Consider the following 297-nt stretch of genomic DNA (forward strand, 5'->3'; position numbering starts at 1 on the left):
CAAGGGGGAGTGTTATTTGACTTTGCCTCCAGTGACAGCTCTCTTGGTGCGGTGTACCGGCCCGCCTGAGCTGCACAAGCTATGGCAGCTGATTAAGAGCAGCCGCGCATCTTGAGAGCACAGCTTTAGGGAGCCCCGCCGGGAAAAGAGCCAGAAAAGAGGAGAGGAGGGGTGTTTTGGGGGCGGCCGGTGGGAGGGCTCGTTGCCTGCAGGGATCCACAGAGCCAGGGAGGGGAGCTCACCCCCTCCCTCTGCGGCTGCAGAGATCGCCCCGGAGCGCCGGGGCCCTCCCAGCCC

Source organism: Bison bison, unplaced genomic scaffold (genome assembly GCF_000754665.1).
Source record: "Bison bison bison isolate TAMUID 2011002044 unplaced genomic scaffold, Bison_UMD1.0 scf7180017864203, whole genome shotgun sequence".
NCBI classification, from domain to species: domain Eukaryota; kingdom Metazoa; phylum Chordata; class Mammalia; order Artiodactyla; family Bovidae; genus Bison; species Bison bison.